This window comes from Canis lupus, chromosome 12, assembly GCF_011100685.1.
Source record: "Canis lupus familiaris isolate Mischka breed German Shepherd chromosome 12, alternate assembly UU_Cfam_GSD_1.0, whole genome shotgun sequence".
Taxonomy (NCBI): domain Eukaryota; kingdom Metazoa; phylum Chordata; class Mammalia; order Carnivora; family Canidae; genus Canis; species Canis lupus.
The window spans coordinates 5,218,360-5,234,669 of record NC_049233.1 but is presented as its reverse complement, the minus strand read 5'-3'; the positions used below and the strand labels follow the sequence as shown (position 1 = coordinate 5,234,669).

Here is a 16,310-nt window from a genome sequence, read left to right as displayed (position 1 = left end):
TTTTATTTGTATCTTGGAGATTCTTAATATTAATACTGAGCCAAAGGAGGGTTTTTGAATTTGTTTGATTGATTATTTATTTATTTATTTATTTATTTATTTATTTATTTATTTTTTGTTTTGTTTGATTGATTAATTGATTTTTTTTGTTCCAGATTTCAGGTTAGTTTTTATTTTAAACAGCTTTATTGAATCATAACTGACATACAATAAATGACACATATTTTAAGTGCCCAATTTGATATTTTGACCTATGTATACACTCATGAAACCATCACCACAATTGAGATGAGCATATCAGTCACCCCCAAAAGTTTCCTCGTACCCATTGATAAGTCCATGCTCCTGGCCCTACCCAACTAAGTTCCCACTCCCAGACAACCACTGATCTGCTTGCTATTACGATACATTGGTTATTTTCTGGACTTTTACATAAATGGAATGATACAGTATGTGCTGTCTCTGGCAAGGCGGGGGAACTGGCTTCTTTCACTCAGCATAATTACTTTAAGATTCATGCATGCTGCTTCATGTACCAAGAATTCATTCCTTTTTTTTTTTTAATTCATTCCTTTTTTTTTTTTTTTTTTTTTTTATGATAGTCACACAGAGAGAGAGAGAGAGGCAGAGACACAGGCAGAGGGAGAAGCAGGCTCCATGCACCGGGAGCCCGACGTGGGATTCGATCCCGGGTCTCCAGGATCGCGCCCTGGGCCAAAGGCAGGCGCCAAACCGCTGCGCCACCCAGGGATCCCCGTATAACTATCTCACGATCTGTTTATCCATTCATCTGCTTATGGACATGAGTTGTTTCCAGTTGGGGGCTATTATAAAGTTGCTATAAGCAATAATGCAAAAGTCTTTGGATGAACATATTTCACTTCCCTTAGGAACAGAATGGCTGAGTGTGTGATCAACATTTTAAGAATTTTCTGAAATGTTTGAACTATTTCATTTTTTTAAAGATTTATTTATGGGCAGCCCGGGTAGCTCAGCGATTTAGCGCCGCCTTCAGCCCAGGGCCTGATCCTGGAGACCCAGGATCGAGTCCCACATCGGGCTCATAATTTATTATTATGAATAAATAAATAAAATCTTTTAAAAATGTTTTTTAAAAAAATAATAAAGATTGATTGATTCATGAGAGAGAGAGAGAGAGAAAGAGAGAAAGAGAGAAAGGCAGAGTCACAGGCAGAGGGAGAAGCAGGCTCCATGGCTCCATGCAGGGAGCCCAATGTGGGACTCGAACCTGAGATTCTGGGATCATGCCCTTAGCCAAAAGCAGACACCCAACTGCTGAGCCACCTAGGTGTCCCATGTTCAGTTTTTTTAATTTAATACTTTCTAATAGCTAGTAATTCTCACTGTGTGTGTTTTTAATTTGCCTTTCTCTAATGACCAATCATGTTGAAAATTCTTTCATATGCTTATTTTATATTCATGTATCTTTTAGTTTTATTGATTTGCTCTATGGTTTTTCTGTTTTTTATTTCATTGATTTCTACTCCGATCTTTTTTTTTTTTTTTTTTTTTTTTTTTTTTTTTTTTGCTTTGCTTGTTGTGGGTTTCATTTGCCCTTTTTTTTAAAAAGATTTTATTTGTTCATGAGAAACACACACACACAGAGAGAGAGAGAGAGAGAGAGAGAGAGAGAGAGGCAGGCAGAGACACAGGCAGAGGGAGAAGCAGGTTCCCTGCAGGGATCCTGACGTGGGACTCGATCCAGGGTCTCCAGGATCACACCCTGGGCTGACGGCAGCGCTAAACCGCTGAACCATCCGGGCTGCCCTCATTTGCCCTTTTTTATTAGATTCTTAATGTGGAAGCTGAGGTTATTGACCTGAGACCTTTCTTCTCTTTAATACTGGTTTATAATGCTATAAATTTTTATCTACTGCTTTAGCAACATTCCACAAATTTTAATATGTTGTTTTTTTATTCAATTCAAAATATTTTATGATTTCACTCTTGATTTCTCCTTTGATTCTGGATTATTTAGAAGTGTGTTAGTTTCCAGATATCTTAACCTTTGCTATGTGTTCTTGATGAATGGACCCATTCATTCCTTATTCAACATCACTCTTTGTGCCTGGTGATATTTTTGCTCTGAGTTTTACTTTGTCTAATATTATTATTGCCATTACAGCTTTCTTTAGAATAGTGTTACCATGGTAAATCTTTTCTCTGTGCTTTCATTTTTAACATACTTGTATCTTTAAATTTAAAGTGGGTTTCTTGTAGGTGGTATGTAATTTGGTCTTTTTTTTTTCTCTCTGAAAATCTCATCTTTATTTGGGATTTAGACTATTTGCATTTATTTTTTTATAGATTATTTATTTATTTATTTATTTATTTATTTATTTATTTATTCATGAGAAACACAGAAAGAGAGAGGCAGAGACACAGGCAGAGGGAGAAGCAGGCTCCATGCCCGACATGGACTCGATCCCCAGTCTCCAGGATCAGGCCCTGGGCTGAAGGCGGCACTAAACTGCTGAGCCACCGGGGCTGCCCCACTATTTGCATTTAATGTGATTATTGATATAATTAGGTTTGAGCCTATCATCATGCTATTTGTTTTTATTTGTATAATTTGTTCTTTGTTCCACTTTTCCCTTTTTTTGCTTTCTTCTGGATTAGGTGAATATTTTCAGTGATTCACTTTTATCCTTTTTGTTGGGTTGTTAGCTACAACTCTTTGTTGGGTTGATTTAGAAGTTGCTGTAGGGTTTATAGTATACATATTTAACTTATCATAGTCTACCTTCAAGTAATATTGTGTGACTTCTTCCGTAAGAACCTTACAACCGTATACTTCCACGTCTTCCCTTCCAGCCTTCATACTATTGTTGTCATACATTTTACTTCCATGTATGTTAGAAGCCCCCAAACATATTGCTATTATTTTTACTTTAAATAATCACTTATCTTTAAGAAGATTTGAATAATAAGAAAAATTTTTTGCTATTTACCCATATTACATTTCTATTGCTTTTCATTCCTAGGTGTAGATTCATATTTCCACCTGGAATTGTTCTCCTTTTGCCTGAAGGAGTTCCTTGAACATTTCTTGAAGTGTCGGTCTTTCAGATTTTTTTTTTCAGAATTTTTTATATCTGAAAAAGTCCATATTTCATCTTTGTTTTCCAAGTTTTTTATAAGATTTTATTTATTTGAGAAAGAGAGAGAATGAGCAAGAGAGAGAGAGAGGGAGCAAGGGGAGGGACAGAGGGAGAGGGAGAAGCAGACTCTCCACTAAAGAAGGAGCCTGACTTGGGGCTCCATCCCAGGACCCCAGCATCATGACCTGAGCTGAAGGCAGACGCTTAACTGACTGAGCACCCTCATCTTTGTTTTTTGTTTTGCTTTTTAAAGATTTTATTTATTCACGAGAGACACAGAGAGAGAGGCAGAGACATAGGCAGAGAGAGAAGCAGGCTTCTGCCAGGGAGCCCAATACAGGACTCAGTCCTGGGACTCTAGGATCACGCCCCTAGCTGAAGCCAGATGCTTAACCACTGAGCCACCCAGGTGTCCCCTCATCTTTGTTTTTGAAAGATATTTTCACTAAGTAGAATCTAGGCTTAACAGTTTAAGTATTCTTGGGATCCCTGGGTGGCGCAGCGGTTTGGCGCCTGCCTTTGGCCCAGGGCGCGATCCTGGACACGCGGGATCGAATCCCACGTCGGGCTCCCGGTGCATGGAGCCTGCTTCTTCCTCTGCCTGTGTCTCTGCCTCATTCTCTCTCTCTCTCTCTCTCTCTCTCTGTGACTATCATAATAAATAAAAAAAAATTAAAAAAAAAACAGTTTAAGTATTCTAAAGAGTCTATTCCACTCTCTTCTGGCTTGCATCGTTTTTCTAAAGAGAAATCCTCTATCATCTTTTTCCTGTTCCCCTATATGTAATGTGTCTTTTATCTCCCATTGCTTTTAAGATTTGTTCGTTCATTTGTTTGTTTTTAAGAAGTACCAGAACTGGGCAGCCCGGGTGGCTTTGCGGTTTAGCACCGCCTTCAGCCTAGGGCCTGATCCTAGAGACCCGAGATCGAGTCCCATGTCAGGCTCCCTACATGGAGCCTGTTTGTGTCTCTGCCTCTCTTTCTGTGTGTGCCTCTCATGAATAAATAAATAAAATATTTTTTTTAAAAAAAGAAGAAGTACCAGAATTTTTATTTTTGCTTAGTTTTATTAAGAATTTGTTCCTTAGGGCAGCCCCGGTGGGGTTTGGCGCAGCGGTTTAGCGCCGCCTGAAGCCCGGGGTGTGATCCTGGAGATGGGGGATTGAGCCCTCGTCGGGCTTCCTGCATGGAGCCTGCTTTTCCCTCTGCCTATGTCTCTGCCTCTCTCTCGCTCTCTCTGAATAAATAAATAAATAAATCTTAAAAAAAAAAAAAAAAAAAAAAGACTGTTCCTTATTGCTGGTTTTAAGCAATTTGTTATAATGTGCTTTGGAATAGTTCTCTTTTTCTAAGATTTTATTTTTAAGTAAGTCTTTATGTTTCTTCCGCTTGCGGTTCATTGAGCTTTAGGAATCCTTTGGGTTCTAGTTTTCATCAAATTTATAAAAATTTTGGCCATTCTTCTTCAAATATTTACTATCTCTTTACCTTCCTCTTCAGGAACTCCTCTAACATGTTATTAGTCCACTTGAAGTCATCCTGTAGCAAACTGATACACTGGGGTTTTGGTTTTCCCCTTTTCTATTTATTTTCTTTTAAAAATTTTTATTTATTTATTCACGAGAGACACAGAGGGAGAGAGAGAGGCAGAGACACAGGCAGAGAAAGAAGCAGGCTCCATGCAGGGAACCCGTCATGGGACTCGACTCCAGGTCTTCAGGATCACACCCTGAGCTGAAGGCGGTGCTAAACTGCTGAGCCACCGGGGCTGCCCTCTATTTATTTTCTTTATGCTTTCTCTCTGTTTCATTTTTTTTTTCCTGTGTTTCATTTTGGATGGCTTCTGGTTATATCTTCAGATTCATAGATATTTTTTTCTTCTGTAATGTCTACTCAGCTGGTAATCCCATACAGTAGATTTTTCCATATCAGACATTGTTGTTTTCATTTCTAGAAGTTCAGTGTTGGTCTTTTTATATCTTCTACATCTCTACTTAACATATTATTATTTCTTCTAGTGTCTTAAACATACAGAATATAAAAAAAACATACAGAATATAGTAATAGTTTTTGTGTTCTTTTCTATTTTGTGTGTGTGTGTGTGTGTGTGTGTGTGTTCTTTTCTATTGATTCTATCAAGGTACTTTTTAGGTCAGTTTCAATTGGCTGATTTTCCTTCTCATTAAGGGTCATTTTTTTCTGACTCTTTGTATATACATTAAATTTTATTAGATAGTAGACCAATTATGTTAGATATTGTAAATTTTATCTTTTGGGGCCTGAAATATAATTATATTCCTATAAATATTCTTGACCTTTGTTCTGGGATGTGGTTAAATGACTTGGAAACATTTTGATCACTTTAAGTATGACTTATTTATGCTTTGTTAGGTGAGACCAGAGCAGCATTTAGTCTAGGGCTAATTTTCCCCCAAACGGAGACAAAGTCTAAATATACCCAATGCTCTGAATATTAGATTTAACATAGTCAAAGGAGCCTTATGCTTTAATTTGTGTTATTTTATAAATTTGCAGATGGAGACTTTTTTGAGCTCATGATACAGATTTGTTAGTAAAGTTTTTCATTATAAGAATAATACTTGCTGGGGATCCCTGAATGGCTCAGCGGTTTAGCACCTGGCTTCGACCCAGGGCGTGATCCTGGAGTCCTGGGATCGAGTCCCGCATCAGGCTTCCTGCATGGGGCCTGCTTCTCCCTCCCTGTGTCTCTGCTTCTCTCTGTGTGTCTCTCATGAATTACAAAAAAAAAGAAGAAGAATACTTGCTTTTATTTTATTTTAATTATCTGAATTTTTTAAAATTTTTTATTTATTTATGATAGTCACACAGAGAGAGAAAGAGAGGCAGAGACATAGGCAGAGGGAGAAGCAGGCTCCATGCCCCAGGAGCCTGACATGGGATTCGATCCCGGGTCTCCAGGACCGCGCCCTGGGCCAAAGGCAGGCGCTAAACTGCTACGCCACCCAGGGATCCCTAATACTTGCTTTTAAATGAAGATTGAGGGGCAGCCCCAGTGGCTCAGAGGTTTAATGCCACCTTCAGTCCAGGGCAGGATCCTGGAGACCTGGGATCGAATCCCACCTCAGGCTCCCTGCATGGAGCCTGCTTCTCCCTCTGCCTGTGTCTCTGCCTCTCTCTCTCTCTCTCTCTCTCTCTCTTAGGAATAAAAAAATAAAATAAAGTAAAAAGATTTAAAAAATAAATAAATCTTAAAAAAAAAAATGAAGATTGACAGGGCCCCTGGGTGCCTCAGAGGTTGAGCCTCTGCCTTTGGCTCAGGTCATGATCCTGAAGTCCTGGGATCAAGTCCTACATCAGACTCCCCATGTGAGCCTGCCTCTCCCTCTGCCTGTGTCTCTGCCTCTCTCTGTGTTTCTCATGAATAAATAAACAAAATCTTAAAAAATAATAAATAAATGAAGATTGACAAAATAGGGGCACTTGGGTGACTCAGTCTGCCTTCAGCTCAGGTCATAAGTCCAGAGTCCTGGAATCAAGGCCTGCATCAAGCTTGCTGCTCAGTGGGGAGTCTGCTTCTCCCTCTCTTTTTACCCCTCCAAGCAGCTTGTGAGCACTTTTTCTCAAATAAATAAATAAAATCTTTTTTTAAAAAAAGAAAGAAAACCTTTATTTATTTTTAGAAAAAAAATTTTTATTTATATATTCATGAGAGACACAGAAAGAGAAAGACACAGACACAGACAGGGAGAAGCAGGCTCCATGCAGGGAGCTTGACATAGGACTCCATCCTGGGTCTCCAGGATCATGCCCTGGGCTGAAGGTGGCGCTAAACCGCTGAGCCACCCAGGCTGCCCTAGAAAACCTTCTTTTTTTTTTTTTTTTTTTCCTAGAAAACCTTCTTTTATTTTATTTTTTTTAAACATTTTTTTATTTATTTATGATAGTCATACAGAGAGAGAGAGAGGCAGAGACACAACAGGCAGAGGGAGAAGCAGGCTCCATGCACCGGGAGCCCGATGTGGGATTCGATCCCGTGTCTCCAGGATTGCGCCCTGGGCCAAAGGCAGGCGCCAAACTGCTGCGCCACCCAGGGATCCCCGAAAACCTTCTTTTAAAAAAAAAAATCTACAGGGGATCCCTAGATGGCTCAGCAATTGAGCATCTGTCTTCGGCTCAGGGCAAGATCCTGGAGTCCGGGGATCAAGTCCTACATCAGACTCCCCATGTGAGCCTGCTTCTTCCTCTGCCTGTGTCTCTGCCTCTCTGTGTGTGTCTCTCAAGAATAAATAAATAAAATCTTTAAAAATTAAATTAAATTTTTAAAAATCTACAAAATGTAGAAACACAGGGAAAAAAATCCCTTGTACTTCCACTCTGTTAACATTCCAAGAGGCTTCCTTTGCTTTACTAGAAAGCATGGGCTTTCCCCTAGTAATGCAAGGATTCTCCCCTCCATAGTTACAGAACTTTCTAAAACTTCAACAAATTAGGGAGAGTATTTCGATTAAATCTAGAAGAAAATAACCCATGCTAATATGCATTTCTTGACCTCAGGTTGATTCATAAAGAATCTGGGAAGTGCTGCTGGCTGCCCACATCTGGCCCCAGCCCTACAGGGACCTCCCAGGCCTACAAGTTTGTTTCTAGAGTTCTTTCTTCAGATTTAATAAACTCAAGGAACTACCAGACAGTAGACAGAAGCTGTGACCATTCTCTGACACTCTTTTTTAGGAAACCTTGGGTCATGGCTGCTCCTCCAGGTTCAGGGCAAGTTGTCCTGGGCCAACCTGTGATGTTAGCAATTTGTCTCCAGATTTTTTTCACTTAGGGAACATTTGTGTGCTTGCCAATTGCTGAGCCTTATGCTTGTCTGGGCTTTTAAAAAATGCCTCTCTGCTCTGGAGGAAATTATAGGCGGGAGGAGGAGACAGCATATAACCCAAGGACTGTAATGCTAAATACACCAAACCCCTGTTGGAAAATGCTGCAGGGCTTTGAGGGCAAAGCATGAGGCAGGATTCTGCATTGCCCTCTGCTGGGAGCAACAGGAAAGAATTTTAGTTTTGGTTGGTTGGATGGTTTCTGTTTTTTACAAGAACACCAAACATATTTTATTAGCAAAAAAAAAAAAAAAAAAAATCCAGCTGTTACGAGTCGCATTAAGTAGGAACACACATTAGCAATCAAAGGGTTAGTGTTATATACAAATATATATTTTCTCTTTTGTAGCTTTGGCACTAGCCATAGGGATATAAAAGAACATTTTGTAGCAGCAGGTTAGGAAACTGAGGGGCACTCACCAGTAGTTTTGAGCACATTAACAAAAACACACAAGAATGGATTTGACCACTTTAGTGAAAAATGTCTAGCACAGAACTGTAAATTCAGCTTAATACCAAGGAGCAAATACTAGAATTTGATATTTCTTCCAAAATAGCTCACTCAAGAAGTATTGCACACTATTCTAAGTGACAAAAGGGTGCTGCGTAAACTCATTTACACAGACAATGGCTGTACAGTACCTTTTTAAAAAGATTTTATTTATTTATTCATGAGAGACACAGAGAGAGAGGCAGAGACACAGGCAGAGGGAGAAGCAGGCTCCCCATGGGGAGCCCGATGTGGGACTCAATCCCAGGATCATGACTTGAGCCAAAGGCAGACGCTCAACCAATGAGCTACCCAGGCATCCCCATACAGTACCTTTTAAATCTGTAATTTAGGTTCCAGATTTTCTATTAAAAATTAACTGCACTGAAATATTATAAATTGTACTTAAGTAACTGGGCTATGAGAGTTTATAGCGAAGAGAAATACTGCTATCCAAACTATTAATTATAGTTTAACAATAAACTCAACATCAGCAGCCACTGCACTTATTATTATCTGACTTGTTCAGGCATCCTCTAGTCTCACTTCTTTCATGGTCCACAAACTCAACATAGGAATAGGAGCTCAGTATGGGAATCAATGATTAGACTACATTTGTCAACTTATAAGTCATGTACGGGGGTGCCTGGGTGGTGCAGTCAGTTGAATGTCTTACTCTTGATTTATGGCTCAGGTCATGATCTCAAAGTCCCGAGATGGAGCCCTGAGGAGGGCTTGCCTGCTTGTCCCTTTCCCTCTGCCCCCTGTCGCCCTGCTCCTTTGTCTCTCTCTCTCTCATAAATAAATAAAATCTTAAAATCAAAAGTCACACACAGGATTACATTGCAGCAGCTATCCCAAATGTCTGGGATTTTTGTGTGTCTTGTGATTGTTGTTTAGTTTAGTTTTTTTTTTTTTTTTTTTTTTTTTGTCATTTAGTTTTTATTTCACAATTATAAACTTAACTCTGCAATCCAGCTAGACTTGGAGGGGAGTAAGGAAAATATGGAATCCATAAAACTGCATTAAAAGCACAAAGATTATAGGATATTTCAAGTAGATGAGAGTGAAAGGGTGCTCTCTTAAGCCACAGAAGGAATGGTCTGGCAGCTTAGGTAAAGCACAAGTCAAATTTATTAGATTTGTCCACAGTCAGCAATGGTGATCTTCTTGCTGGTCTTGCCATTCCTGGACCCAAAGTGCTCCATGACTTCGATGATATTCCTGCCCTCTTTTGTCTTGCCAAAGATCACATGCTAGCCATCCAACCCAGTTGGTATTGGTAGTGCAGATGAAAAACTGGAAAGCTTTTGTGCTGGGTCCAGCATTTGGCATGGACAAGATGCCAGGACCTGTGTGCTTCAGGATGAAATTCTCATCATCAAATTTCTCCCTATAGATGGACTTGTTGCCAGTGCCATTATGGTGTGCGAAATCACCACCCTGGCATAGAAATCCTAGAATAATCCTGTGAAAGCAGGAAACTATAATAAAACTCTTTTTCCCCAGTGCTCAGGGCATGAAAGTTCTCTGCTGTTTTTGGAACTTTGTCTGCAAACAGCTCAAAGGAGACAGGACCCAAGGGCTCACCCTCACCAGCAATGTCAAAGAACACCATGGATTCTTGGGGTTGATCAAGGTTGGTTGGTGTGGATGGCTCCAAGGCAGCAGTGTCTACAAGGTTCCAAATGTCTGTTTTAAATTTTTTTTTATTTATTTATGATAGTCACACACAGAGAGAGAGAGGCAGAGACACAGGCAGAGGGAGAAGCAGGCTCCATGCACCAGGAGCCCGACGTGGGATTCAATCCCGGGTATCCAGGATCACGCCCTGGGCCAAAGGCAGGCGCCAAACCGCTGCGCCACCCAGGGATCCCTCAAATGTCTGTTTTAAATTAAAGCACCCATTAAACTATTAATACCTAACCTATAAATACAATTTTATTACCAACTTTATAAATCTGAAATTTTAGAACTATTATTTTTAAGACCTGGCTTATAAACAGTATCTTTTGCAGAAGAGACAAAGAAACTGAATATAAACTATATCAACATGTAAGTGAATTCTACTATGCCCTTGGGGCCAGAAAATTGCATTTTTTTTGTAAAAGGAAGATAGTTATTATTTTTTGGACTTCCTAAGTTTAATTTACAGAACTACAAGCATTTCTGCTTTGAGAAATTTATAGAAAAATTCTTTTAAAAAAACCCCTAAACATTAGGCATACTGGTGAAATACTCATCTAATATTAATAATTCACTCTTCAGTAAGAAGTAGAATTCCTCATAGCAAATGCCCCAGAGTTGCCTCACTCAATTACCACAGACATTAAAAACCAAACTGTTAGCTAAATCAGCAAAATAGGGATCCCTGGGTGGCGCAGCGGTTTGGCGCCTGCCTTTGGCCCAGGGCGCGATCCTGGAGACCCGGGATCGAATCCCACATCGGGCTCCCGGTGCATGGAGCCTGTTTCTCCCTCTGCCTGTGTCTCTGCCTCTCTCGCTCTCTCTGTGTGACTATCATAAAAAAAAAAAAAAAAAAAAAAATCAGCAAAATATTTTTGTAACCTTACTGAACACCTGTACCTGTAGCTTTATCCTCTGCTGTCTCAATAGGCACCACATTTATCTAAGTAACAACAGATCACATCTGACAGATACTAACACTAAGCTTGTATACTGTCCTGAAAAAGCCTAAAGGTGACATGTGTGCTTGCTGTAGGTATACTGTCCGATGCACATAAAAGCAGATCTAGTTAATGCCCTTTGAGAACAGGAGAGTTCTCTCTTAACTCTTTGTTAAGTGGCACACTCTTAACTTTTTGTTTATAACGATATTTAAAAAGAAAAAAGATTTATTTATTTATTTGAAAGACAGTATAAGCAGGGGTGGGGCCAAGGGAGAGGGAGAGAGACTCCCCAGCAGACTCTGTGCTCAGTGCAGAGCCTGATAGAGAGTTCAATCCCAGGGCCCTGACTGAGATCAGGATGTGAGCTGAAACCAAGAGTCTGACACCCAGCCGACTGGGTACCCCAGGTACCCTTATAATTACCCTCTTTTTTTTTAAGATTTTTAATTTATTTATTCATAGAGACATACAGAGAGAGAGAGAAAGGCAGAGACACAGGCAGAGGGAGAAGCGGGCTCCATGCAGGGAGCCTGATGTGGGACTCCATCCTGGGTCTCCAGGATCACACCCCAGGCTGCGGGCGGCGCTAAACCTCTGTGCCACCGGGGCTGCCCTAATTACACTCTAAAAATTCTGCACCATTGATGGTAAAGGAAGCCCATCAATTCCATTATATGCAGTGCATCTGCAGATTATTGAATGGCGGATATATTGCAGACTAAAAGGGAAAGTCGTCTAGTGATATAGTAAGCAATGGTTCAAAATATATGCAAGAACTGGGATCTTTTTAATGTTCCAAAAGCCCTGTTACAGCAGAGGAGTGAAATACACACAGGTCATGGACATCAAAACTAAAGTTTGTGGTTCTACTGTTCAATTTGGGCACGAAGGGATCTGCAGTGGCAAAGGAAGCTCACAGAGGAGAGATAGTCCTCTTGGGCAGAGTCCCTGAGCAAAAATGTGCCTGCAGCTCTCCCTTCAAGAAAGGCTTCTGTTTTCTTGATTACCTGGAATCAGAAGCAAATCAGACATGAGGCTGTGTATGTAATCAATCTGTGGATAGACTTCCCAAGCTCCCAGTCCGCTACCGTGGGCATAGTTGTCTCCAGATACCTGATGTTGCTTCTGCCTACGTGACTGCAAACACAGGGTGGTTGTGTCCTCTTCTGAGTCACAATTAGTTTATGAAATGGCAAAATTATCCCTGCTTATTTCAGGCAATCCATGAGCTAACTTTGGTCCTAGTTAATACAAGTTAACCTGTGCAGTGGCTTCAATGTATGTACATTGCAATGTATGTGCAATGGGAGAGGTGTCAACCCCATCTGCAATACTAGGTCATCTTCTCCCTCTAAGCTTATCTTCTTTATCTTCTGTAGAAGCCAAATATGGATCAAGTGTATCAAAAAATGTTGAATGTGGTTTCTCAGGGCCTCTATACTATGTAATCAAATGCCATTTTGGAACTAAATCTGAGCCAGCAGGAAAAGGGCGGTTTGCAAGGATTAATTCAGACAGGTGTATTTTTCTTTCATTAAAAAAAAGGAGGGGAGGGGGAGAAAAGGGCTTTAACTGCTTGTAAATTCTCATGGAAAAACACAAACTCACAGTATCCTGCAACCTTTGTCCCAGAGACTGACTTCCCTTCAGGGGTTCAAACAAAGGGACATAATGAAATACTGATGTCTGAATTAGAAAGTAAATAACTTTAATGACCAGGTAACACATCTTTTTGCAATTCAGATGGTTTCCCATTATTTGATTTTGACAAAATTGAATAAACACCTCCAGGAAAAAAAAAAAAAAAAAAAACACCTCCAGGAATTGTCAGGTGATGAGTGATTAAAACAAGCTTTGGTGATGATTACTGAAGGGTTTTGGCAAATTATTTGGAAGGAGTTCCAAAAGAACACCAAGAACTATATTACTGTAGCAAAACCCTTTTGGTTCCCATCCACTTGTTTTATATGGGCCAGTTTTCTTGGCCATTACGAAAGAAAGAAAGAAAGAAAGAAAGAAAGAAAGAAAGAAAGAAAGAAAGGAAGGAAGGAAGGAAGGAAGGGAATGATGCAGGACTCTTGGAGAAAAATCACCCACCATTCTAATGAGATGCATTTGCAATAAAATTCCATGTATCAAAAAATTATGCTATACATTATTTTGATTAATCCTGCAATAAGAATACTTGTAATAGGTAAGAAAGTGTTTTTTTGTTGTTGTTGTTGTTGTTGTTCTTGGTAAGAAAGTTTTTAAAAGATTTTATTTTATTTTTTTTTAAAGATTATTTGTTTATTTATTTATTTTTAAAGATTTTATTTATTTATTCATGAGAGACACAGAGAGAGAGGCAGGCAGAGTCATAGGCAGAGGGAGAAGCAGGCTCCATGCAGGGAGCCCGATGTGGGACTCGATCCTGGGTCTCCAGGATCACGCCCTGGGCGGAAGGCTGATGCTCAACTGCTGAGCCACCCAGGCGTCCCTAAAAGAGTTTTTAAAAGAAAGTTTTTAAAAGATTATGATCTCAGGAAACGTTTTTAATTTTTTTTTTTTTTTTAATGATAGGCACACAGTGAGAGAGAGAGAGAGAGAGGCAGAGACACAGGCAGAGGGAGAAGCAGGCTCCATGCACCGGGAGCCCGACGTGGGACTCGATTCCGGGTCTCCAGGATTGCGCCCTGGGCCAAAGGTAGGCGCTAGACCGCTGCGTCACCCAGGCATCCCTTTTTTTTTTTTTTAAAGATTTTATTTATTTACTCAGGAGAGAGAGAGAGGGGCAGAGACACAGACAGAGGGAGAAGCAGGCTCCATGCAAGGAGCCCGATGTGGGACTCGATCCAGGGACTCCAGGATCACGCCCCAGGCCAAAGGCAGGTACTAAACCTCTGAGCCACCCAGGGATCCCAAAAATTAAATTTCAATGTAAATGCGCATTTATGTGTTAGAGAAGTATGACAGGATGATCAATAAAGACTTTTTTTTTTCATCATAAGTCAACTGGACTTTATTTCCAACTCCAATATTTTGCAGTTATTTTCTTGCCCAGGTGAGATTTTATTCCTGTCTCATACCTTCTTTTTTAATTTAAATTCATTTCATTAACATATAATGTATTATTGGTTTAAGAAGGTCAGTGATTCATTAGTTGCATACAATACCCATTGCTCATTACATCACAGGCCCTCCTTAAAGCCTGTCACCATGTTACCCCATCTCCCCACCCCTTTCCCCTCCAGCAAGCCTCAGTTTGTTTCCTAGAGTTAAGAATCTCCTATAGGGAGGCGCCTGGGTGACTCAGTGGCTGAGCATCTACCTTCAGCTCTGGTGGTGATCCTGGGGTCAGGTGATTGAGTCCCACATTGGACTCCCGCAGGGAGCCTGCTTCTCCCTGTGTCTAGGTCTCTGCCTCTCTCTCTCTCTCTCTCTCTCTCTCTCATGAATAAATAATTAAAATCTTTAAAAAAAAAAAAAAGTGTCTTATGGTTTGTCTCCCTCTCTCATTTGCTCTGGTTTTATTTTTCCCCCCTTTTCCCATGATCCTCTGTTTTGTTTCTTAAATTCTACATGAGTGAGATCTTATAATAGTTGTCTTTTTCTAATTGATTTATTTCCCTTAGCATAATATCCTCTAATTCCATCTAAGTCATTGCAAATGGCAAGATCTCATTCTTTCTGATGGCTGAGTAGTATTCCAGTGTGTGTGCATGTGTCTATGTATGTTTGTGTGTATCTTTATCTATTGACCTGTTGATGGCCATCTGGGGTCTCCATATAGCTATTGTGGACATTACTGCTATAAACATTGGGGTGCAGGTACCCCTTTAGATCACTACATTTGTATCTTTGGGGTAAATACCTAGTAGTGGAATTGCTGTATCATAGGGGAGCTCTATTCTCAACTTTCAATAAAGACTTTAAAGTATAAAATTATATGACTTTAGGATAAGCTACTGTGACAGTAAAATGGAATAGAATTACAAGTTAAAGGAGAAAAAAAGTAATGTAAAATTTCTTGTAGTTAAAGTAATTTTACTTTTTTTGCTTATATTAATGGATAGATGCAGGTATCAAATTGGCATTCAAAGCTGATGTAACACTTGTATTTCAAAGTGTCAACTTCCTTTCCAATTTGTATGCTTTTATTTAATTTTCTTGCCTAGTGATCCTGGCTGGAACCTCCAGTACAACACTGAATAGAAGTGGTGTGAGTGGACATCCTTGTCTTATACCTGATCTTAGGGTGAAGACATTTAATCTCTTACCGTTAGATATGATGTTAGCTGTGGGGTTTTCACAGATGCTCTTTATCAGATTGAGGAGGCACCCTTCTGTTTCTAGTTTGTTGAATGTTTTGCATGGTGGTAGTTTAAAAGTTATTTCAGTGAGCAAGGGTGCAAAATGTTTGGAAGTTCAAGTTGAAGCTCCTTCGATGCTCTAGCCCTGCTATATCCACAGCAACAAGAATAGTCCTGTACATAGAAGAGGCCCAGCAAACAATTGAGGAGCAAACTTCCCTATCGCTCCCTTGGCATTTTATTCTCCAGTGATTCTATGGTGTCTCTGCTCCCCCTCGCCCCACCCTCCAATACCATGCTGTCTTATCTGGCTGGAGTTTTCTTTCTCCTCTTTCTATTCCCAGCTGACATCTATTCATGCTCTCCACCGCCATCCAGGTGTCATCTCATTCAAGAGATGCCTCTCTCCTCATCCTTCCTAGGACCTTGAGCTGAGTGGGCCTCTTTTTTGTGCTCCCACACATTAAGCACTGTGTGAATTATTTATTTATATGTCCATCCCCCACTAAACTAGGTGATATGGTGTGTAGCCAAGAGTGTGGATTCCAGAACCCAATGGCCTATATTCAAAACCCTGCCTCTTCCTTGCTTGCGTGAACTTGGTTGTGCCTCAGTCTCCTCATCTGCCAGAGAGGGTGATAATAACACCTATTTTTGGTAGAGTTGTTTTGACAGCTGAGGGACAAATAGTAATTATTATATGAGTTAGCTATTAAGTCCTAGAGGGCAAGGTGTTGGCTTTTTTCCTTCTCTGCTTCTCACGGCCCTGGCCTGCAGTGGATGCTCAATGAATGTTCATCACGAGGGTGATGTGGTGAGAAGTATCTGAAAGAAAGAAAAGCAAAATGGATTCAACATTGCATCGCAGGTAGAAATCAGAATTCAAGTGCATAAGTCATATTTCTATGTTTTTCC

General features: G+C 40.2%; 2 pseudogenes; both read right to left on the bottom strand.

The window, feature by feature from the left end:
- Positions 1–9,609: 9,609 nt before the first annotated feature.
- LOC106559591 lies at positions 9,610–10,091 on the bottom strand (annotated as a pseudogene).
- A 1,636-nt stretch (positions 10,092–11,727) lies between these two features.
- LOC100688609 lies at positions 11,728–12,831 on the bottom strand (annotated as a pseudogene).
- Between the last annotated feature and the right edge of the window lie 3,479 nt (positions 12,832–16,310).